The sequence below is a fragment of the Dipodomys ordii genome, unplaced genomic scaffold (genome assembly GCF_000151885.1).
Source record: "Dipodomys ordii isolate 6190 unplaced genomic scaffold, Dord_2.0 Scaffold9, whole genome shotgun sequence".
NCBI classification, from domain to species: domain Eukaryota; kingdom Metazoa; phylum Chordata; class Mammalia; order Rodentia; family Heteromyidae; genus Dipodomys; species Dipodomys ordii.
In genome coordinates, this window is record NW_012267225.1 from 16,341,739 (window position 1) to 16,366,644 (window position 24,906).

The 24,906-nt window shown below is 36.1% G+C and overlaps 1 pseudogene; it reads right to left on the reverse strand.

The window, feature by feature from the left end:
* Nucleotides 1–241: 241 nt before the first annotated feature.
* LOC105980399 overlaps nucleotides 242–24,906 on the reverse strand; it is a 113,149-nt pseudogene continuing 88,484 nt past the window's right edge.

Here is a 24,906-nt window from a genome sequence, read left to right on the forward strand (position 1 = left end):
TGAACTTATGGGCTGTAGTTCGCTGGTTGCCAGCCATCACCACACCCCGTTGTGATGAGTGTGGGCTGAATAGTTTGGCAGTGGGAACTCTGGGTCTTGGTTTCATGGTAGCTAATCTCCAGTTTCTGTATCTGTTTACACTGTCGGGGTCAGACGCTGTGGGAGTTTTCTGCTCTGGAGTTCTACAGGCCATTGTGGCTTTCACAGTTCGGCACAGAGTCTTGGGGTAGGGGAGGGGTCTTCATGCTATTCCGTCTTTGTGCAGGTTCTGGGGTTTTGTTCTTTTCTCTTTTGAGTTCCGATATTTCTCTGGTTGTTCATCTTTTTGCCGCTGTCGATCTCTTGGGGGAACTTCATGTTGGAACCGGAATTCTCTATTTAGTTGAAGAAAGCGGTAGTGTTTCCCTATTGGTCCGTCGCCATCTTGGATCCTCTCTCTCAAATTAATTTTTAAATTACATATATGCTTTTTTCCTTAGAAAAATCTACCAATAAACGATGAGAAAAATGGTACAAAATGAGATTGCAAACTGTTGATCTAAATTGACTCTAAACACAAGAAAATACATTTAAATAAGGAACTATGTTGGAAATGAACTATACAACTTAGGGAGAATGGAAGGGAGGGAAAAATTCAGAGAAAAATAGGGAGGTGGTGACACTGTCCAAAAGGAAATTTAAAAAGTGAAAAATGAAAAAAAGGTAATGAGTACATTACCTGACTTATGTAACTATAACCCCTCTGTTATATTACCTATGAGAGAGAGAGACAGAGACAGAGACAGAGAGACAGAAAGAAATGGGGCTACAGCTGGGAAGGTGGTGGCTCAAGTGGTAGAGTGCTAGCCTTGAGCTGAAGAGCTGAGGGACAGCGCCTAGGCCCAGAGTTCAGACCCCACAACCGGACCCAAAAAAAAGAAATGGGGCTAGTGAGGGAATCTGAAAAACAGAGAAGTACATGAAGATATATCATTTAATAGAGCCAAAATTTCATGTTGGTAAAAAAATGTAGCCAGAGACTATGTGGCATACTTTTTGAAGTTCTTTAGTCATTAATAAGCAAGTGTATATCTGTAATATTTTGCACTCTTATCTTAATCCGATTAAGAGCCTTTGCACTGTAGCCACCTCCATTCATCCAATCACTTCCTGATTTGTTGATCTTTATTTATGTCATTGTCTACTATTTGAATAAGCTGATCTCATTTCTACTCTAAAACTCTTTACTTTTGTTTTGCTTTTCACTGAATACTTTGTCCCCCATCTTCACTTGGTTGGGCTGTTCTTGTCACTCAGACATCTGTCCTGATGCTTTGCTCCGTGACACCTTTGCAGACACCAGATGCTATCCATTCCCACACAATGAACTGTCTGGTTTAGCTTCCTTCATAATCAACAGGCAATCAGAATAGCAGAGCTTCCCAAGACTGAATCCCAAGTGAGAGGCCTCTGTAGAACCAGTTCTGAAGTAGCATGTACGGACTACAATAGACAAATTTCTCAAGGTTTAGCTTGACCATGTGGTAAAGACTAATAGAGAACTTCAGTGAATTTTCCCTAAACAAGACCCTAAAAGTTTGTCACAGCAAAGCTTATAGAAATGTCTCCTCCAGTATGGAGGTTCCTCAAAAGACTTCACATAGAACTCCCCTACGACCCAGCAATCCCACTTTTGGGCATTTACCCAAATGCTTACAAACAAGACCACACTAAAGCTACCAGCACAACTATGTTTATTGCAGCATTATTTACCATAGCTAAGATATGGAACCAACCCAGATGCCCCTCAGTAGATGAATGGATCAAGAAAATGTGGTATATATACACAATGGAATTCTATGCCTCCATCAGAAAGAATGACATTGCCCCATTTGTTAGGAAATGGAAAAACTTGGAAAAAATTATATTAAGTGAAGTAAGCCAAGCCCAAAGAAACATAGGTCCCATGGTTTCCCTTATTTGCAATATCTAGTATATGTATGAGTCAAGCGGAAAAGGTCAGATAATGTGATGTCAGGAAAATGAACCCTTAGATATGTATTTTAATGTTTTTTCTTTCATGCATGTGTTTCTAACGAATTTATAAGATTATCTCTTTGTTGCTTTGTATGTCCCTCCCCCACAGTATAACCCCTGCTTTCACTATATTTGATGTCAGTATAACTTGTGGAGGAGATGGGGAAAAACCAGTTGTTTAAGGATACAGGTGGATCTGATGCAACAATGAGAAGTACAAGTTGTCATGTCCAAAACGAGCCTTACAACGTCAGTGTGGGGGGGGGGAAGCGGGTGGGGGGGGGGGGGGAAGGAGAAGGATTGGGATGGGGGGGAGGGGGGAGGCTGGGAAGGGATGGGAAGGGTAAACAAAGGAGGAGGCTGCAATGCTTGGTAAGAAATGTACGCATTATCCTGCCCATGCAATTGTAACCCCTCTGTACAGTATGTTCACAAATAAAATAAAATAAAATTAAAAAAAAAGAAATGTCTCCTCATGGAATTGTGAGGTAAGATTATTCATTTTAAAATGAGCCCAAAACATTTGATTTTAATTAACAAGGCCCTTTCATAAAGGAAGATTTTTTTACCTGGGACTCATTGTCCTGGAAAAAGGAAATACTTCACTCTATCCTATTCCAGCCTTCCAACTGGGAGAAGGAAAACTCAATTCCAATTCCATCTCATATTCCTTTGCAACCAAAAGAGCACCTGAGACAATTGCACAGGTGCACTAACAGATGCTACCTAGGTACAGGAATACAAGAACTTCGCTACCATAAACCCCAAATCAACAGGGGTCCAGTATAGTTACACAAAAATACAACTGAAAGTATGAGAAATTATAGATGTTATTTAATAAGAAGAAATAAAAAGACATTGGAGGAGAGACAATCAGAATTATTAAAAAGAAATTTTAGCCTCTGCTACTTATAGCTGTAAGCAATTTTAAGCATAATTTAAAGCCTCTATTAAACAACTTCCTGTTTCAAGTCCCTACTCAGAACACACACACACACACACACACACACACACACACACACACACACACACACACACACTACAAAGCACATACAAAGATAGGAGAAGCCCTATAGGTTGAAGAATTAGAGCTTGATATGTAGGTGGCAGAGAAGTTGAGATCCCTGGGACTGTTGTAGTTTAAATTCTACTGGACAAAACATTAAAGATGGGTGACTGGAAGTGGGTGGGCATAGAGTAATATTAGTAATTTCAAATATCAGATCAAGAATGAAATCCAAACTAAGTACTCCTTTGAAAAGCTCTGTAGTAGGAATGATTGGAAACATGGACAATATGTTTATAGGAATTCTCAAGACTGAAATGCAAAAGAAAATGCAAAGAATCCGGTAGTATATTCAGAACTATGGAATATCTAATGAATGTGTGGCATATGTAAAATGGAAATGCCGAGGCAGGGGGGTGGGAAGGGGGGGAAGATAAGAAATTGTGACAGAGCAGCTCTGCCAGAGCACTGGAACCATTGGGACAGGGATCTCGGGATAGGTGGGCAAGGAGTCGGCGAAGTGACAAACAGGCACAGACTCAAAAGAGTTGCCTCAGAGTGTATCTTTATTAAGGAGAATTAACATTTTTATACAGTGTGTGGTTGTGACATAGATTCTTTGTTTATTTAAGCACATAATCAATTTTTAAGAAAAGCAAAGCATTAATGGGTTACATGGAAATTGATGACTATCCCACCAACTGTTTAAGCTAAGTGGTGAGAAACAAGTCTAGCATATAGTTTAATAGAATGTGTCCTCTATTCAGCCTTTTTATGTTTAATAATTAACAAACCTAACACAGGGCTGTACTTATATTGTACTCTTTTTATTTTTTTCATATATTTTCAAGTCCCTTTGAAACCATCCTAAAAACCACTTCCAGGTTGAGTCAGACATTCTCCGTTTCCTATTATTTTAATCCCAATATTTGTTCACATAAATTTTTAATTGTTATTTTAAACTATCTTATTGTTGTTTTGATAATAAACACCATAATGCTCTAGATCTACCTAATCTTTACATAAAATCTAATGAGTTCCAAAATACCCTTTTCCCTTTTACATTAATCCATTTATTTTCACTTTATAAGCTCCTGTATAAGGCAATGGTTCATCGGTTGGTTTAGGAAATGTGGTCACTAACTTTATATTTTGTGGGAAACCACCATCTATTCCCTATAACATAAGCTAGACTAAACTTAATCATAACTGTTGGGGGAATCTTTCTTTTCCTTTTATTATCAAGAATCCCTTTTTCTAGAACTCTCTGAGCTTCTGGGATAACTCCTTCTAGCTTAGTTTAATTCATTAATTCTGCCTGTTGTAACATATCTGGAAATTTTAAGTTTCTGTATTTACTATGAGTGAGCCACAAAACTGCTTGTGAAGTTGTAGGAGTTTCTGAGGCAGTGTCACATCAGATGATATATTGATTGGGGCATTCCCCACATTTAATCTTTGGTCCTAGTCTTTATTATTTAGAGAAGCCATATCTATTGGACTGGAAAGATACAACATGCTCTGTTTGTGTATCAATAGAAAAATAGCCAAAAGGAGAATAAAGGCAACGAATGTACAGCCAAGAAGAATATAGTAAGAATAAAGGTAGAGGCTATTAAGGTGCAGCCAAGTGTATGGGAAGCCTTGAACCAACACCCCCTTCCTGCAAGCATGCTTTCTTGAAGCTCATTGTCTAGCTCGATCTCTCATGCAGACTCGGCAGGAGGTGGTGTGGCAAGAGATGAAATATTTTTGGTAATAAAAACTGAGATATTTCCACCTCTACATCCACACTCACCCCTCCCCTGCCTAAATTGTAAAGTTTGTTTTTCAACAAACTCATTGTCACAATGAGTCAACTTGTATCCCTATTTAAGCATTTTGTTTTTTCCCTTCCCTCCCCAAATTAGAGAAGTATATAAACAAGATGCAGGGCCCCGACATCAAATACAGTGAAAACTGGGGTTATACCATGGAGGAGGAACATACAAAGAAACAAAAATATCACATGGTACATTATAATACATTAGGAAAAATAGCAAGCAAGAAAGAAACCACTTGTGTCCCTATCCTGGGGTTCATTTTGCTTAACATCATCTTATCTGGTCATATGTACATAGCTTTTGACCTTTTCTGCTTGTCCCAGACATATACTAGTTATTGCAAATAAGGGAAACCATGGGACCTATGTTTCTTTGGGCCTTGCTTACTTCACTTAATTTTTTTCCAAGTCTTTCCATTTCCTAACAAGGAAGGGATGGTAGGGGAAAAACAAAGGAGGAGGTAACAATGCTTGATAGGAAATGTACTCATTACTTGCTCATGTAATTGTAACCCCTCTGTACAGTATTCTTACAATAAAAATGTATTTAAAAAAACAAAAAACTGAGACATTTATAAAATTAATGATAGTTAAAATAAGAGATCCAGAATCGCAAAGAATGTCTAGTATAATGAATAAACAAAGAAACAAAATCTTCTTGCTGGGCCCTGATGTCCTAGCTACTCAGGAGTTTGAGGTCAGAGGATCAGTTTGAAGCCAGGCCAGACAGAAAAGTGCATGAGACTCTTATCTTCAATTATCCACTAAAAAGATGGAAGTGGAGCTGTGGCTCAAATGGTAGAAAACAAACTTTGAACAAAAAAACTCAGGTACAGTGCTGAAGACCTGAGTTTAAGCCTCAGGACTGATACACACACACACACACACACACACACACTCATTTACACACACAGAGAACCACTTTAAATACATGCATAAGATAATAAAACCTGGAAACTTGGGTTTCAGACTGATGATGAAGGAAAAAGGATAAAAGGGATGACATTAATCAAGATGCATTCATGTCATAACATGTTAGAAATTGACATGTTAAAAATTGTTAGTTACGGAGTTATGCAACAGAAAACCTAGGGTTCTTACTTTGCCCTTCCTTGTTGATCATTGTGAATGGTTAGAGGCTTGTGTTGTGAAATTTCTTCCAAGAAACATGCTGTATGACTTCAGAATATACCCATGTAGTCAAAAAACAAAAAAGAAATTGACATGTTGAATTTAAACCCCATTTGTCTGACTATTTACAAATAATTTTTTTAATCCTGCAAGCAAAAGAAATAGAAACACTGAAGAAGAAAAAGGGAAAAAAGGAGTGAAGACAGGAGACTAGCAAGGTGAAATGGAGTAGGGAGAGACAGAGTTTTGAAAGAACACACGAAAGGTTTTAAAGTATTGAAAATTCTTTTTAAAAAATGCATGTTACAAATACAGTTAATATGCAAACAATCATTTAAGCTTCAAAATTAGGAAATAAGAGCAAATGAAACTAAAACTAAGAAGAAGAGCAACATAGGGAAAAATAGTTGATTAAGAAGCAATGAAACTGGAAGTAGGAAGAAATCAATGGAAAAATTCAGAAATCAAAACATGAAATTAAAGGCCTGAGCAAACAGAGAACTATTTCATGCAGATATGCAGGAAGACAAATATTGACACAGTGTCAGTTCTTTCTAAATTTATTGACAGATTCAAAGCAGTATAAGGGTATTTCAAGAAACTAATTCTAGTGTTTAGATGAAAACAGATGACCTAGAATAAGCATAGCAACATAAACCTTCCCTTTTATTACTTCCTCCTCCAAAGTCAAAGAAGTGATACTATCTTTAAGGCTTACAATAAAGCATCTGTAATAATAACAGAACAATTTATATTGAAGCAATAAATAGACCAATGGAACAGAACAGATTGACAAATGGATCTACAAAAGTGCAATCAAGGGGCTGGGAAGGTGGCTCAGGAGTAGAGCACTTGCCTTGCATGCATGAGGCCCTGGGTTGGATTCCTTAGCACCACATAAGCAAAAAGAAAAAAGCCAAGAGTGGCACTGTGGCTCAAGTGGTAGAGCGCTAGCTTTGAGCTGAAGAGCTGAGAGACAACGCCCAGGCCCAGAGTTCAGGCACCACGACTGGACCCCCCCCCAAAAAAAAAGTGCAATCAACTGATGAGTAGCAAAGGAGCAACAGTAAATAAGTAGAGAAAGAATTCCATTTTCTAAATTCCTTTGCAATACTGGGATATTCACATATAAACAAATGCATTTCAGGGAACAGCTTAAATATTTCCATAGACTAATTCAGAATGAATCTTTTTGTCTTAAATATAAAATGCAAAACTACAATATGGCCAGAGGACAGATGCAAGCCAAACTTCTAGACAGCCAGAAAGAAAACAAATGTCATAGGGAGAGAATAACCTGAAAACTCTGTGTTGCCCTCAGGTAGCACATTTTCCCCTTTTAATTCCATCTTGCCACCCAAATTCAAGGTAGGTCTTCCCTCTTAGCTAATCTTCTGTGTAAACACCCCAGACATACCCAGATATGTGCTTTACTATTAACAATCTAGTTAACAATTCAACAAGACAATATTCTTAAATATTAAAATAAACTCCACTCATTTTTTAAAATTTTCTGTAAGCTAGATCCAACTTCAAAAGTAACATGTTTTGTACATCTCGTTGTTACAATGGGTCATCCCGTATCCTTATTTCAGCATTTTGTTATTTCCCTTCCTCTCCCCCAATTAGAAAAATGTATTTATAAGATGCAGGACATTGGAATCAAATACAGTGACAACAGGGGTTGTACCATGGGGGAAGAACCTAAAAAAGAAACAAAAAAGCACATAGTACATTATAAGTATATTAAAAAGAACAGCAAGAAAGATAAAATCTCTTGTGTCCCTATCTTGGGGTTCATTTCGCTTCACATCAGCTTATATGTTCTTATCTACATAGCTTTTGACCTTTTCTGCTTGTCCTAGATATATACTAGTTATTGCAGATATGGGAAACCATGGGACCTATGTTTCTTTGGGCCTGGCTTACTTCACTTAATATAATTTTTTCCAAGTCTTTCCATTTCTTAACAAATAGGGTGGTATCATTCTTTTGATAGAGGCATAGAATTCCATTGTGGTATATATATACATATGTAAATATATATACATATATATGTATATACACTTATATATACATATATATTTATATCACATTTTCTTGATCCATTCATCTACTGAGGAACATCTGCATTGGTTCCACAATCTTAGCTATGGTGAATATGCTATGATAAATGTAGCTGTGCTGGTATCTTTAGTATGGCCTTGTTTGGGTAAATGCCTAAAAGTGGGATTTCTGGGTACTTTTGAGGAGCCTCCATACTGCTTTCCAGAGTGGTTGAACAAGTTTCCACTCCCACCAACAATGCAGTAAGGTTCCTTTATGGCTACATCTCCTCCAGCATCTATTGTTATTAGATTTCTAGATTATAGCCATTCTAACTGGAGTGAGGTGGAATGTTGAAAATGAACTTTACAACTTTGCGGAGGGAGGGAGGTTTTGGGGAGGTGTGGAAGAAAGGGATGGTAGGAGAAAAACAAAGGAGGGGTAACAATGCTTGGTAGGAAATAGACTCATTACCTTGCTTGTGTAACTGTAACCCTTCTGTACAATATCTTTACAATAAAATATATACATAAAAAAGTAACATTATGAATTGTTCTCACTGGTAGTCTTACTTGTTTAAGAGAAAGAAATACTATGGGAAATGATGCTGATGGCAGTTTTGGGGAGACAAGAAAAAAGTAGATGTCATTAGAGTTATATTTCTTACTCCCTCCACTGAAAATTATAAACATATCCTTGAAGTCCCCTTTGAGGCAGATTTTTTTGATTCAATAACAAAATATAGCTTGAATTAAGTATACTACAAGTACTTACTTTGTGATTTCAAAGATGAGAAAATATGTGAACTCTCAAGCAGTTTGGAAATAGATAAATGTATCTTTTCAAGTAATATAACAGAGAACTTCTCTATAGAGATGTACAAATTGGAGAAGTTAAAGGAAGATTAATATTTGCTATTAATTTCCCATGGTTTATCTTATTTGAAAAGAAGTTTGAAATTGGGTGTGTTATATATCACTACAATCCCAGCATTTGGGAGGCTAAGGAGAACTGTGAGTTGGAGGCCAGACTGAGGTACACAGCATGACCTTGTTTCAGAAAACAAACATGCGAAAGTGGGGAATTAGAAACACAAATGAGAGAGAGAGAGAGAGAGAGAGAGAGAGAGAGTTCCCTGGATGGTTTCATCATATTTTGGTAATATAAAACAAATATTGAGTTCGCTGGGTAGTAGGCTAGACTTAAAGTAAGTTGAAAATGAATCATCGGATACTAACAAATCTCAATAAATGAAAGTCATTTATTAATTTTAAAAGTCTAACCAATCTGTTGATTTACTTTGAATGGCCTAGTGACTGATGCCACATTTATATCTAGCCCTACAATATTTAAAATAACGAATACAATCCACTGGAATGAGTACACAAATATTACTTTGAAACACTATTTAACTTCAAGTATTTTTACAGTGTTATCTTTTATTAAAATCCCTTCTCATAGATTATTTAGTAGGAGTTATATAGACCTTACCTCTAACCAAATAAAAATTTAAAAATCAACTTAGCTTACAATTTAACAGTAGAAAACAGAGCCTGTGGTCTAGACTTGACCTCCAAACATCCTTCTGGGGCTCTTGCCTCCTTACTTGATGGTATCCATGGAGCTAAATTTCATTGTTTTATCCTCACTTTGTTGAAGGTGGAGGGACTGCAGTTTCCAGATGTTGCTAAAAATAGAAATTATGGATTCATGAAAACATGGCTACTTTTCCCCTTATCTCTGCACAAATCATGAGAAGCTATCACAATAAGAACTTGGAGTACATCAAGTTAAAATTCATCAAAGGGTAGTCCTTCCTCAAAACTGTTCACCCTACCCTACTTTTTACCTTGACAGGGAGTTTCTCACTGGCAGATAAGCCCATGCTTAGGCTACAGCAGTTGCTCAATTATAATTAGATTTTCCAACTCCAGCTCTGCCTCTCTTATAGATTTCAGCTCCAGCAAATTGGCATTCTGTTTCCACCCTTTTGCCTCTTCAGCTTGATATTAATGGCTTGATCTTGATCTCTAGTGGTGGCTAGGATGACTTGTTGATATATAATTTGCACTGGGCTTTATTTCTAGTTACAATTGCATGCAATTTTGTACAACCAAAGACAATCAGACATGACTGCTCCTATTTTTGATCCTTTCCTCATTTATATGAATAAATCCCTTTTTTCCACTCAGGTTTTTTTTTTTTTTTTTATTAGCTAACCTCTTATGGCTCGGTTAAACCTCAACCCCTGTTCCTATAGGTGGCTTAGGGAATTCTTTGTACTCAGTGTTATCTTTTCACAAAGTTATTAATTACAAACAGGGCTTCCTTTGAAACTATGTTTTTATATGTTTTATCTAAAATAAGTTTAAATCTCCCTTTCTTGTTTTCTTTTATTCAGCTTTTTATGAGACTGGGGAAGGGAAAGAGAAATATGTTTTGTAATTGGGTAATACTTGCTGAAGAGTTTGGATTAACAGTAATAATGAAAGAGGATAAATAAAGTAAAAATATATGACAAATAAAAATAGAGCAATGAAACTTATTGAAGCCATTTCGGGAAGGGGAAAATAGTAAAGGAGAATGGTACGGATGAGTTTGATTGGAATATACTGTAAACACTTGTGGAAATGCAACAATGGAATCCCCTCTCTAAATAATTAAAGTAATAAATAAAGAAAGTAATTTTTAGCTTTTTCTGTATATGCCTCCTTGAGAAAAATATTTAGTGTATTTACCTTTTATTTTCAAGAGTGCCTCTGCTAATTTGTAAGTACTTCCTTTGCAAACAAACATGATTAGGTTTTTAATATATCAAAATTTACATAGTAAGGATTCCAATGTTTTTCCATTGTTATCTGTACTAATCCTTCTCAAGTTATCAAATTGCTTTAGGTTCCTAGTGATCTTTGGTTTTCCACTTCTGCAGAAGATGACTTAAACATTCTTTGTGTGTGAGAAAGAGGACCAGCAGGAGCAGGTTAACAGAGAAAATGGTTAAAGTGGCTACTGCTTCAGACTGAAGGCTTTCACACGGACATTCCGTAGTATGACTATTTCCTCAAAAACATTCCTGTTTCTTTCAGAAATGCCCCTTGTTTTCAGGTAAGTTTCTGAATCGTTTTTACCCACAAAGTATCTAAGTAGGGAGTTGTCATACATTTGAATTTGGTACAAAGTACCTTGGAAAATGGAGTATCCCAATCACAGAGTTTTATATATTTCTCTTTTCCAGTTTTTTTTATTCCTGTGATTTGTCATATCTGTAGTATCTGTAGTTTCTAGATCTTCAGTCTATATAAAATTCTGCCTAGGAAAGTTCTCTGTTTGCTACAGTTCTCATTTGTCCCCTGTGGTCTTTTTTTTAATATGTTTACACTCCCCCCACCCCCCCACACCCTGGCTTAAATTGTAAAGTTCATTGTTCAACAATGTCTTCTACATCTCATTGTTACAATGGGTCAACCTGTATCCCTATTTAAACATTTTGTTTTTTTCCCTTCCCCTCCCCAAATTATACAACAAACAAATATAACTATACATTTTTAAAAAATCAATAAAAAATAAAAGCTGAGTTGTAATCTCAGCTACACAGGAAGCATAGGGAAGAGGTCTACATATGTAGGAAGTATAGGCCAAGGCCAGTTCTGCACAAAAACTGGGCACTATATATAAACAAGAACCAAAATGCATCTACAAAATCCTGAATTCACATCTTAATACCACAAAAAATAATAGTCACCATAATCATAAAAATAACAAAAGTGAGTTAACTTCTCCCAATGACAGACTGATGGGTTTTATGACTTACACAGTCCATCTCCTTTTATTTGCATATCAACAGTAGAAATCAGTCAACCCCATTTTACAGTGAAAACATTCAGCATTACTCTGTCAAGTTTCTACCACCAGTTTATCCCCCAACTTTGTTGGTCTGTTAGGAAGTAAGTCTAATCCCATAGTTGATAGTGTGGCTTGGATATTTCCTTTGGCCAACAGACTGGCAGTGGTGAAAATGAGCCACACCGTGATCCACGCAAGCTCAGGCTGGAGTATTGAACAGCGAGAGGACATCTGGAGGAAGAGGGAGATCTTCAGAAAACCTCTGAGGCACTTAGAATGCAGCCAATGAACAACATTGTAGACCAACACAAAACAATATCACCAAATGAATGCTGTTCTACCCATAGATGACCACACCCAATGACTCATGTCAACACAAGGGACCTTCCTAAATTCCTCACCTACAAAATCCTAATGAAATGAAATTGTGTTAAGCAATTAAGTCTTATGTGGTAATTGCAGATATAGACAACTGAAATAATAAGCCACTTGGATAGTACATGTGAAATTGGAATTCATAATCAAATCAATTTGAACAAATGCCTAGATGTTTAACAAGCATTGCAAACATCTGTAAAATTTGGGTCAGATAGATTTGAGCCTTTACGCAATATGTTTTACTTCCTAATACATAACATCTGAACAGAATATAAGCAAGAATACCATTACTACTCAGCAGAACAAGTCAAGCTGACATAAAGCCAGACAAGATTGGGGGAAGATCTTCACTAGCCATACAACAGACAAGGACCTCATATCTAAAATATACTTGGAACCAAAAAATTAAACCCTCAAAACCAAATTCTCTTAAAAACAACTGCCCGACTAATAAGTGAGCCAAAGACTTAAAGAGAGACTTCTCTGAAGAGGAAGTAAGAATGACCAATAGACACAGAAGACATGTTCAACATCTCTGGCCATAAAGAAATGAAAACAACATTGACATTCCACCTTACCCCAACTAGAATGGCTATAATCAAGAAATCTAATAGCAACAGATGCTGAAGAAAATGTGGCCAAAGGGGAACACTACTGCACTGTTGGTGGGAGTGTAAACTTGTTCAGCCACTCTGTTAAGCAGTATGGAGGTTCTTCAAAATACTACATATAGAGTTCCCTTATGACCCAGGAATCCTACTTCTGGGCTTTATTTTATTTTTTTTATTTGTTTTTGTAATTGTGAAAATACCATACAGAGGGGTTACAATTACATGAGCAAGATAATGAGTACATTTCTTATCAAGCATTGCTGCCTCTTCCTTTGTTTTCCCTTTCCATCTCTTCCCATCTCTGCACCAAAGTTGTAAAGTTTGTTTTTTTTCGACATAGCGTCTTGTGCATGGTAAGTGAATTGATGGATATTTAATAAGTTTGCATTGAACATAAATTTTTGGATTGCTTCAATTTCATTAAAGAATGAGGTTGGGATATTGTTGGGTACAAAGGGTTAACTCCATTTTTGAGGCAGTGACCATTTGTTGCTTGTTTAAACTGAAGGGTTAACCTAAGATAAGCAAATCCTGTGAGCAAACCTAGACCACCAATAATCTCAGCTAGCGGAGCAACACATGGTGGTAATCCAAACACCTGGTTGTTTGCTTTTATAAGCCCTGTAAATCTTTAGCTCGGTGCTCTCCTCCTAGGCTCCGCTGTGTCGGAGTGTAGGACGAGGCCCGAGGTGTAGCCCATCTAAATAAAACCTTGCTTTTGCATTTCAGACCATCTGACTCTCGGTGGTCTTCTTGGTGGGGGTCCTGGGACTTGGGCACTACAGGTATTGCATTGAATTTGTAGGTATATGCTTATAATTTAGATCCTAACATCCATAGAAAACATGTACCCTTAGAGAGCAAGTATTTATAAAGATATTTAAAGATTCCTTAAAGGTTAGAAATTTAAGTCCAATGCAAACTTACTAAATATCCATCAATTCACTTATCATATGATACTCTAAATATTCCTCATGAACAACTCTTTCTATGAAATGAACTTGCTCTCACTTGCTTATATTTACTAGTCATTTGATTCACACACATGAGCACTGCAATGCTTAATTCTCTGTTCAGATCCCACTAAAAAAGGCATATTGAAAAGGCAAGAATATAATTCACACAAACATTAAATAGTAAGGGGAATTTATGTGGCCAAGGATCTCCTTATTTTTTAATCATGTCAAATTAAACACAATATTTGAATTGGAATAAAATAGCAGCAAACAGAATACAGTTGTAGGGTTTAACCTTCAAATTACTTATAATACTTCCATAAACTTGTACCAATGTTCAAAATTACTGCAGATTACTTTTTAAGACTTTTTAATAGCAAGGGATTTAGAAGAAGAGAATTCAGCGTTGTAGTAATCTAATTGCTCGGTAGTGAGAACTGCAAGTAACACCATTTCCACCACACTTTTGTGTGTTCTTCTAGGCTTTTTACAGTAAGACTAAGACTCACCTAGTAAGTCTGGGTAATCTCAATTACATTCACATAGCATATGAAGGAATGCAAAAACAGGGCAAAGTTAGCCATTCTAAACCAAGGAGAATTTCAGAGTACCTGCCAAAGCATGCTCTAAGATACATTTGTTCAAGTTTTTATTTAATTTAATTTTATTTATTTATGGCAGAAATGGGGATTGAACTCAGGGTCTTATGCTTGCTAGGTAGGGGTTCTGCTACATGACTTATGCTTCCATTCTCTTTTTGCCTTGGTTATTTTCAAGGTAGAGTGTTGCTTTATGCCTGAGCAGCTTGGGCTGTGATCCTTCTATATGTGTTTCCATCCCACTGGGGATGACAATCAGGCATGTGCCACTGTGCATAGCAATTGTGCTTCCCCCAGAGCTGGGATAATCAGTGCATGCCATCATGCACAGTCATTGGTTGATATGGAGTCTTGCAAACTGTTAGCTTCACAGTGGCCTTGAACCAGGTGATCTCTTGATAATCACATCCCAAATAACTAGAATTATAGATATGCACCACTGTACCCAGCTTGTTCTCATTCTAATATACTCAACTATTTCTAATGGTTACATTTTATTGTTAAAAGGCAATTCTAGTTCTTATAAAAATATTTTCTTTTAAAAATATTGTGAAGCTGGGCACCAGTAGCTCATACCTGTAATCCTACTCAGATGGCTGAGATCTGAAGATCACAGTTTTAAGCCAGCCTAGGAAAAGTTCAAAAGGTATCTCTAATTAATCACCAATAACCAGATGTGGAGTTCAAGTGTAGATTACCAGCCTTGAGTAAAAGGCTGAAGGGATAGTGCTGAGACCCTGACATCAAGCTGCATGGGACACACACACACACACACACACGCAAGAAAAAAGTAGAAATGTTAAATAAGAAAAAAGTAGATATAATAAATTGTTGAAGTATTTAGAAAGGTTATCATATTGAAATTCCTTTGAAATAAATATATTCATCATATCAATATGTCAGTGTTTCCATCCAGGCCAGTATTCTCTGAGAAAAAATATAGATAACTTGAAATTCTCTGTGTTAAGCTGTCAGAACTATAACATATGATATGGCTTTATAAGTGGTGATGATCTAATAACACTTTGTACAGCATGTGCTAAAATAAAAGCAAACCAAACCATGAACTTCTTTTTATATATTGTAGAAAAAAGGAACGTGGGAAAAAGTTTAATTTGATCATGAGCAAATGTTTTATTTCTCATCTTCATTAGATCAGCTGATAAGAAGATGTTGGCAGAGCAGAAGCAGGTTGTTCTGGCAAGGAGGGCTTGTTCACAACTTGACATGGCTTGAAACTGCCTTCAACAAACACCTGTTTCTTATTCAAAAAATATCTTCCTATTAGATACTGAGGAACTGAAAAGTCAATGGTGACTAGATATGTAAAGAAGAGAATGTAAAATAGAAGAAGAGAATTGCAGGAATTAGAATCTCTTCTGTCAAAGGGGTTTCATAACATAAGCATTACCATTCTAAAGTTAGCTGCCATCTTACAAGAAGTTATTTTAGTTAAATCATGTCCTGTACTAAAAATTGTTTTTCTAGAGGATGGAAGCATGACTCAAGGGGTAAAGCTCCAAATGAGGAAGAACTGTTTTTGTGACAATTTGGCCTTGTTTTGGTTGATTGCTCAGATATACGTTTAACCCCTTCCAATCTAGACAGTTGTATAAAATGGTGAAGCTAATGTCTGATCAAGCAAAACAAAGTGCAGTAATACTTTAGGGATAAAACATGGCTAGAATGGCCTCCAAGCATGCTTTCATGCCTTTCTTTCTGAAGTAAACTTTGCCTTGAGAAGTTCCTTTCGAGTATTGTCCTATTCCCATGGGATATCTTAATATCCTGATATATTTCCAATACCAAAGTCGTTCCTGGGAACCAAGGAGCCAGTGGCCATGTTCTGAAATCCAGTGTTGTGCACAGGTATAGGCTTTGCCTCTTACATGAGAAACAAGACACATGTCTCTGTGAGAGATCTGAGAGTAGGTGACAACATGGCCAGTTTTTCTTTAGAACTCCACTGACGTCTCATATATTTCTCCTAAAACCCCTTCCATCTCCCTCTCCTTCAGAGGGTAGAGGGGCAGGGAATGAAGTTCAGAGGAGTGTGGTAGGGTGGAGGATGGTGAGCAGAATGTATTCAAAGATCCCTTACTTTTGTAGGTTTTGCTGCTTGTCTTTAGTCCCAAGTAGATCTGTTATCAGACTGTTGCAATATTCTGGACCACACATTTTTATCAGAGATATATAATAATCTGAACATGTTCTCTGTCTGTAACATCTGAAAATTCATTATGTACATGTATTGTTTGGCACTTTGCTGAATGTTGAAGCTATGTTCGACAGTTTTCTAGGGTTCTCACAGTGCCTCTTTCTTTTCTTTGTATTTTCCAATAAAGTTATGCTGCCTTGATTCTATGAGAATCTCAGCTGCCTTTTCTCACCTCAAAAAGTTACCTCCACTTTACATTCTGGCCCTTCCCTGCATCATGGAAACTTGAACAAGGTCCCATACTCAGTCACAGTAGTGCCAGGAAACATCATCTCTCATAGCCTGATACCAATGTCTTCAAATTGTTCTTTCTTTTACTTATCCTCTCATTTCAAGTTGTTTTAAATTGTGAGAGTATATCTGAGCCTCAGAACTTCAATTATTTTTTGGCTTCCATGTTTCTCTGTGCCTAGCCACTATTCATTCTATTTTTCTGCTAAATGCAGCATTTCCCTTATCCTCTGCCTGTTTTTCAGCATTTACTGCAGTTTAGGATTGATTTCTACCTACTACTTCTTTGCAGGTGTTGTGATAATTGTAACAGTACAGTGGTCATTGCACATTATAATGATGAGAAAACATGGTCACTTTGTACAAATTGACCTGGATGGTGCTGGTTGATTTTAGGACTCTCAGGCCTTTGCCATTAGTTCCAGGCTTATTTCTGGTGCTAGAAATGACTTCCTCACTGAAATAATGTGACTTTATCTCTCAAATTTCTCATTCAAGAATCCCAATTGTTGTATTTCTCATAATTTGTGACACTGTTAGAATCATTTGGCAGGTGACAACCCACTGAATGTTTGAAACATAACAGAAATCTCCATCAGTCATACTAGCCTACTTGGGCATTAAGTCTCCTTGGAGAAAATGCCTTTGTGTAGCCAAAGACCAATATTTATACCCAACATTTGGCTCAGAAAGGAAAATATTTTCTGATTTCCACATATCCAAAAGGGGTCTTCAACCTTGAAATTTAGTTACTTTAAAATGTTCAGAGCCCCTACATTTGTGAAAATTTTAAATAAATATATGAATCTACTAATGAATATATGAATCTACTAATGTTTATAGTAACCTTTTTAAACTGTCAGTTCAGGATACATTTGAGTCTGAAGTCTTCTCCATCCTAATTATAAACATAATTTTTGTAATTTTCACTGTTCTAGGGTAATTAATATATATGACTCTCAAATCTTTATATTTAGTCCCTTATATTTTGTATTTTGTCTTCATTTCTTTAAATCTTTACTATTACTTCCTGATGTTTTTGCTTATACCCAGCAATTGTTATTTAGTAGCTCATCTTCCTATTTTAAAATTTTTGGTTTCCTTTTCAGTGGAAACAATGTTTGAGAAGGCCCAACAGTATTAGAGAATGGGATGATTTCTTCTAAGTGTGCGGGATAGCTTGGTGCTTACAAGCCATTTAAGATTCTTCTCTGAATATAGGACCCAGATTTCTAAATACATTGAAAATCACTGCCTCTCTTGTATAGTCTTGTGCAGGAGAGGAAAGAAATATAGTCAAAAACAAATTTACCAAGTTAATGACTACCAAACTGCATAGGTCACTCCAGAAAGCTTGAACTCATCCATTTATACTGAGGTGTCAGGTCTTATACCCATTTACCCATTCTAGAACTGTCTACAACTCTACAAGAATTTCCTCCATGCTGGGAATGATGGATGAGATTTTCTGACCCTGTACATTTCCAGGAAATAGTTTTTTTTTACAGGAGAAAAATCATTTATTTATGCAAAAAGGTAAAACAAGAGTGGAACTTATAACTTGGCCTCCGTCTAGGTAGTCTAAATAACTAAAGTATAAACTTCCTGGTGTCTTATCTGAATTGTCTGGGCCGTTCTGCTCCATAGAGTTTAAAACTAGAAATGAGGGATCCTGCGTTGACAATAAACTCAACTATATCCAGAAGGGTTTGGATATTCTTCTGCAGAAATCCTCACCTGTACAACTGCAGGATGGGCCAGTCAGAGGCTTGAGGAGGATGAGGAGGAAGCAGAACACACAGACTGTCTGAAGACACTTCATTGGCTATTGAATTCCCTCTTTGTTTTTCTTTTATTGTGAAAATACCGTACAGCGGGGTTACAAGGGGCAAGATAATGAGTACATTTCTTATTAAGTACTGTTGCCTCCTCCTTTGCCCCATTTGTTAAGAAATGGAAAGACTTGGAAAAAATTATATTACATGAAGTAAGCCAGGCCCAAAGAAACATAGGTCCCATGGTTTCCCTTATTTGCAATAACTAGTATATGTCTGAGTCAAGCAGAAAAGGTCAGATAAGTTGATGTTAGAGAAATGAACCCGAAGATAAGCATTCAAATGTGTTTTTTTTCTTTCATGTGATTGTTTCTAACACATTTATAAGATGATTTCTTTGTTGCTTTGTATGTCCATCTCCCCCAGTATAACCCCTGATTTCACTGTATTTAATGTTGGTATAATTTGTGGAGGAGAAGGGAAAAAACAACTCCTTTAAATAGGGATACAGGTGGACCCATGGCAACAATGATATGTACAAGTTGTTATGTCGAAAACGAACTTTACAACTTAGGTGGGGGGGGGACAGGGTGAGGAGGGTGGGAGGGTATGGGAAGGGTTGTGGAGGAAATAAATATTTTTTTTCATGATAACACTTTCCCTTTTTACCCATTACTATAATTATTATGGATTCATTTCAAAATGCATGTGTGTATACATGTATTATGTATACACATGTATTATGTATACAAAATTTTTAATATTTGGGGGGAAAGTGGAATTTGTATGTATGTATTTTGTCTGTTATGTTACCTTGATGTCTGAGAATGTACTGATCACACCAAAGACTCATATCTTCTGAATTCACATATATGTTTGTACCAGGATCCACATGTGTTTGTTTACACGTACCTGGATCCAACTGTATTAATATATAATAATGAACTTTACCTATATGTATGCATATCATCTGTAAGCTTCACAGTCCATTCACAATTGCATGCTATCAAATAAGTAAGTGTTGAAAACATACAAGGAAAACAATCTGTTATGTCATGGTTTCTTTGTGGTCATGCAATTCTTTAAATGACAAGTTAGTGAGTTAAATGTTTGCTTTACAAAGACAAAAGGGCAATAAATTTTCATTTTTAGTGATATTTTAATTGAATTAACCAGAGTTGTTTTTTTTTGTTTGTTTAATTTTTTTAAATAATTCTGATCCTGGTACTTGAACTCAGGCCTGGGAACTGTCCCTGAATTTTTGTGCTCAAGGCTAGCTCTCTATCACTTCCAGTTTGTGCTTTTTGATACTTAATTGAAAATAAGTCTCAAGGATTTTTCCAGACTGGCTTCCAACCACAATCCTCAGATCTCAGCCTTCTGAGTAGCTAGAATTACAAGCGTGAGCTACCAACCCAGTGCAAAATAGTTTTTATACTAATGTGTTATTGCATTGTTTCATTATTTTCATTATTGTTTGAGGCATATTGTAATTTCCATTTTAATTATGTATGTGTATACCACTGTTTAAACATTGAATAGATTATACTTTATAGCTTTAAAATATGAAGCAAGTCTAAGTACTCAAGTCATTTGTAGTATACATATTTGTTAAGATTTCACTATTTGCCTAGCTCTAATAAGTACTAGGTAACATGGTAGAGAAAAAGGTCTCAGTACTTTTATGTAACTTAAAGTTCATAGATACAGATAATAGAGAAAATAAGCTATATATACTGAACAAGCTAAAAACATTATATGGAGTGAAGAAGATAATGAACATGAAGAGAGAGGGGGAAAATGAATAGCTAAAAGTTAAGCTCTGGGGACAGAGAATAAAAGTAGACCGAGCTAAATGGAGTACAGTTATAAATCATAAGAACTGGGAACTGAGGGACAAACTAGATGGGCAGATGGAAATGGTCAAAGTCACCTTAAAAAAGTTGAGTTATGAAAATTAGAGGTATTCATTTTTCAAATGCAAATAAGCTGTCTAAATATCAATTTATTTAATACTCATTTAATTCTCAGTGACAAGTGGTGCTCCTTGTGTTATACATAATAAAAATTAATGAGTTTGGAACCCATTCCCTCTGTTCCATTTTGTTTACTTTTATGTCCATGCATGCCTTGCTGATTCTCTTCATTTAACAAACTAAATATTCACATGACAGTAACTAGAGTAGCATTCTCTTAGGCAAATTTTATGTTCTACTCACATAAGCACTAATTATTCAATCATTTTCCTTGGTAAATATATTTTTATTACTTGCAATATGACATGCCTTTTGTTAAGTGTTGATAGAAAACAAAGGTGCTGTGTTTACTTACCTCCTAAATAACAGTGGTAGAAGACAGATATCAACAGAAGAGTCAGGTAAAAGCACAGTTAGTACCCATAAAAAGTATTAAAATTAGAAATACAAATTCATTTGAAGATATTTAGCATCTTGACTGGTCTACTTTGTGCTATGTACACTGCCTTAGTAATACGTACAAAATGGACAGCATATAATATTACATTTATAACATGTACATTTTGTGATATTTAACCCCAGCTAGGAAGATTCAAGTATTGTTCTATAATGATACACTTTCATATAAGGCAAAGGCAGAGATAAATTAACAATTAGAAGTAGAGGAGAGAACAAGAAAGAAAGGGCAAACAATGACAAAGAAAGGAACATGGTGCTGCAATAAACATAGTTGTACTGGTAGCTTTCCTATGGTCTTGTTTGCGATCACTCAGGTAAATGCCCAAAAGTGGTATTGCTGGTTCATAGGGGAGCTCTATGGGGTCTTTTTAGGAACCTCCATACTACTTTCCAAAGTGGTTGAACAAGCTTACACTCCCACCAACAATGCAATAAGGTTCCCTTCTGTCCACATCCCCTTCAGCATCTGTTGTTAGAGTTCTTGATTATAGTCATTCTAACTGGGATGAGGTGGTACTTCAATGTTGTTTTGATTTGCATTTCTTTTATGGCTAGGGAGGTTGAGCATGTCTTCATGTGTCTATTGGCCATTCTTATTTTTTCTTCAGAGAAGTTTCTCTTTAAGTCTTTAGCTCATTTATTTATTGGACAGTTGTTTCTTTGAGGATTTGTTGTTGGGGAAATAATTTTTTGAGTTCCAAGTATATTTTAGATATGAGACCCTTGTCCATTGTATGACTAGTGAAGATCTTCTCCCAATTTAGCTAAGATATGAAACCAACCCAGATGCCCCTCAGTAGATGAATGGATCAAGAAAACATGGTATATATACACAATAGAATTCTATGCCTCCATCAGAAAGAATGACATTGCCCCATTTGTTAGGAAATGGAAAGACTTGGAAAATATTATATTAAGCCAGGCCCAAAGAAACATAGATCCCATGATTTCCCTTATTTGCAATAACTAGTATATGTCTGGGACAAGCATAAAAGGTCAGATAAGATAATATTAATCGAAATGAACCCCAAGATAAGACCACTGTTTTATTCTTTCTTGCCATTGCTTCTATCATATTTATAAGGTACCATATCATTTTCTTGTTACTTTGTATGTGCCTCTCCCATGGTATAACCCCTGTTTTCACTATATTTGATGTTGGTATAATTTGGGAAGGGGAAGGGAAAAAACAAATTGTTTAAACAGGGATACAGGTTGACCCATTATGACAATGAGATGTAGAAAACACTATGTGGAAAAATGAACTTTACAATTTGCGGGGAGGCGGGGGGAGTTTATTTGTGGAGATGGGAGGGAAGGGTTGGTAGGGGAAAGACAAAGGAGGAGACAACAATGCTTGATAAGGAATGTACTCACTACCTTGCTCATGGAACTGTACAGTATTTTCTCTGTACAGTATTTTCACAATAAAAAAAACCTATTAAAAAAAAAGAAAGGAACATGGTGATAGGCAAGCCTCATGGAACAGCTTCCATTGCTTGGATTTTATCTTCAACTTGTTAAGCATTTTAAGATGATTGTGAAGGAAGAATGTAAAATATGATGAGGTGAATTATTACATACACATTTTGTATAACAACAGTGAAAAAAGATTTGAAAGCATTCTAGATACAATGAGAGGATGAGTAAATAAGAGTTAATTTAGGGGAGGTCTGTCAGGAAGATAGCACAGAAGATCTAGAGAGAGCTGATGATTGCCTACAAGAGTAAGGTGCCATGTGGGAAAAAATGGACCTCTTTGTGAGGTGGAAAATTTAGGAAGAAATACCAATGAAATTTTTCAATTGGGTTCAAGTGTGAAATACATACAAAGTAGATGTCGAAATAAAGTGCTTGATTAATCAATAAGTTATTGATGAGTATAAATAGATAATAGATAAGACAGATGACAGACAAGATAGATAAAACAAGATAGACAAGACAATATAGTAAAAAAGATAGAGAAGACAGATAGGCAAGATCACTAATCTAGATAGATACATACAGAGCTATATCAAGAAACATCATTTTCAAATCTTCTAGTCATCTTAATGGTGTATATTTGATGATTATTGTGATTTTTCATGGCATGTGATGATTGTGTTTTTCCTAAGTCTGACCTCAAGTAGTTGAGGATCTAAAGAGCCTTAAACAAATTAAATTTATCAGTGTAATTGAGCAAAGAGTGGTCAAGAATTAGGCAGCCCTTAGAATAGGAGGAGATGTAATGCCATCTGTAATGCAGTCAAGGAGCATGTATGGACTGAGTGGGACAGAAAGGTTTATCATTACAGACCGGCACTTTGATTTACTTGGATCCATTCTCCAGGAATGATAGAAGCTCATGCCCTGTGATGCAAGTGACAGCTGTGTTAGGCTTTTGTGGATTCAAATACTAAGTTAATGCAGGAGTATGTAAGCTCTTGAGTAAAGAGGCATCCCCAGGCCTGCCTTAGTTTACATTAGCAGGTATTATGCATACAAGTGTATGCATCTGCATTTCTTCCTGACAACTCTAATCCATTCTGCTTCTTCTTTAGTGGGCTTTATCTTTGCTCATGTTCATGTTTTTTTTCAAGCACAATTGGCATATATTCTGAGGACTTAACTAGGCTTTCTTCGAGAAAGAATTCATATTCTTTCCTATAGGAAGCAGAAATATTACCACAATGGGAGAAATGTATTATTTTACAGCCTTTCTAAACCAATAGTCCAAGATTCACTTGTTCATCTTATAATATGCATTAATTTATGAATGAGAATATTTCCATCAACTGACCACCACTGCAGAGCTCAAGGACTTGGTCACAGCCCTCCTTTAATTCTTGGTGGGGACATAGAGTAACAACTTTTGGGGATGATAGAAAGATGGAAATGATGGAAAGGATCACGGTAGCAGTAATTCATGTCACCCTTCTATTCTGTATTAAGATATCATCAGGAAAGGATCATCCTCCACCAGCCAGAATTTTAGTTGAGGAATTTTAAAGTTTTTGTAAGATTTGATAGTTTATGATTTTATGAGTATGAAGACAATTCAAAAACCAAATAAAATTCACTGATTTTGAATAGATTAGAATACATTTTGTCCTACATTTACTGTTTTATAAATCTCACATGTATCACGGAATCTTAGTAATGTTAATTTTTTTAACAATTTATTTGGCTACATTTGTCCTTTTGCTTTCTAATTAAGTCAAGTATTCTTTATTGCATATAAATTATTCCCCACTAGGTAAAAATGTATGATATAATAAAAAATCAAAAATGTATCTATGTGTTAAGTAAAAATTGATAAACTATGGCTGAGTACCAAACACAGCTTGTCTCCCTTGTTTGCTTGTGTTGCTTACGCTAATACTGGGATTTAAAGTCAGAGCCTTTTGCTAACTAAGAACTATTCTACTATGCTCCAGCAACACTCCAGCCCCTTCACTTTGGTTTTCAGTTAGGGTCTCATGTTTTTGTGTGTGCTGTTTGGAGTCATGATTCTCCTTTTTATTTTTCCCATGTATTTGGGATTACAGGTTTGGGCCACTATGCCTGGTAAATATTTGTGGGATTGAATTCAAATCATTACTACCGTCTATAATGGCTTTCACAGTACATGGCATAGTTGAGTTGAAGTGGTGGAGACTGGGTCACTGAATTGTTTGCTATCAGCCATTTACTAAAACATTTGACTACCTCTGACCTTAAAAAAATCCTCTGTACATGTGCAATAAACTTATGATTTCATATAGCTTTAAACATCTGTGTAAAATTCGAAAAATCTGTGATTTCATTCATTTTTGTTGTATTTCACAAAATTCTGTATTTTAAAAACTGTTTCTAAGGAG